The sequence below is a fragment of the Arachis duranensis genome, chromosome 3 (assembly GCF_000817695.3).
Source record: "Arachis duranensis cultivar V14167 chromosome 3, aradu.V14167.gnm2.J7QH, whole genome shotgun sequence".
NCBI classification, from domain to species: Eukaryota; Viridiplantae; Streptophyta; class Magnoliopsida; order Fabales; family Fabaceae; genus Arachis; species Arachis duranensis.
Window position 1 is genome coordinate 49,911,620 of NC_029774.3, and position 1,529 is coordinate 49,913,148.

The following is a 1,529-nucleotide window of genomic DNA, read 5'->3' on the forward strand; positions in this document are numbered from 1 at the left end:
TATCTTAGAACAAGAACAAGCGGAATTGAATGGAAGAACAATAGTAATTGCATTAATACTCGTGGTACAGCAGAGCTCCACACCTTAATCTATGGTGTGTAGAAACTCCACCGTTGAAAATACATAAGAACAAGGTCTAGGCATGGCCGAATGGCCAGCCTCCCAATGAGGGTTCAATCATCAAAACATTATCAAAAGATCCAAAGATTGAAAGATCTCTAAATACAATAGTAAAAGGTCCTACTTATAGAAAACTAGTAGCCTAGGGTGTACAGAGATGAGTAAATGACATAAAAATCCAATCCCGGTGTGTGCTTGGGCTGAGCATTGAAGCATTTTCGTGTAGAGACTCTTCTTGGAGTTAAACGCCAGCTTTTGTGCCAGTTTGGGCGTTTAACTCCCATTTTGGTGCCAGTTCCGGCGTTTAACGCTGGAAATTTCGAGGGTGACTTTAAACGCCGGTTTGGGCCATCAAATCTTGGGCAAAGTATGGACTATCATATATTGCTGGAAAGCCCAGGATGTCTACTTTCCAACGCCATTGAGAGCGCACCAATTGGGCTTCTGTAGCTCCAGAAAATCCACTTTGAGTGCAGGGAGGTCAGAATCCAACAGGATCTGCAGTCCTTTTTAGTCTCTGAATCAGATTTTTGCTCAGGTCCCTCAATTTCAGCCAGAAAATACCTGAAATCACAGAAAAACACACAAAATCATAGTAAAGTCCAGAAAAGTGAATTTTAACTAAAAACTAATAAAAATATACTAAAAACCAACTAGATCATACTAAAAACATACTAAAAACAATGCCAAAAAGCATACAAATTATCCACTCATCACCTGCTTTGTGAGTAAGTACTTAAGAGTAGCATGGTCAGTGTACACAATCACCTTTGATCCCACTAGATAGGAACTAAACTTGTCAATGGCATAGACCACTGCAAGTAACTCTTTTTCTGTGGTTGTGTAATTCTTCTGTGCATCATTTAGAACACGGCTGGCATAATAAATGACGTGCAGAAGCTTGTTATGCCTCTGTCCCAACACTGCACCAATGGCATGGTAACTGGCATCATACATTAGTTCAAATGGTAATATCCAGTCTGGTGCAAAGATGACTGGTGCTGTGACCAGCTTAGTTTTCAGAGTCTCAAACGCCTGCAGACACTCCTTATCAAAGATAAATGACGTGTCAGCAGCTAGCAGATTACTCAGAAGTTTGGCGATTTTTGAAAAATCTTTTATAAACCTCCTATAGAATCCTGCATGCCCCAGAAAGCTTCTGATTGCCTTAACATTGGCAGGTGGTGGTAATTTTTCAATTACCTCTACCTTTGCCTTATCCACCTCTATTCCCCTGCTTGAAATTTTGTGTCCAAGGACAATTCCTTCAGTCACCATAAAGTGACATTTCTCCCAGTTTAAAACCAGGTTAGTCTCTTGGCACCTTTTCAGGACAAGTGCTAGGTGATTAAGACAGGAGCTGAATGAGTCTCCAAACACTGAAAAGTCATCCATGAAGACTTCCAGAA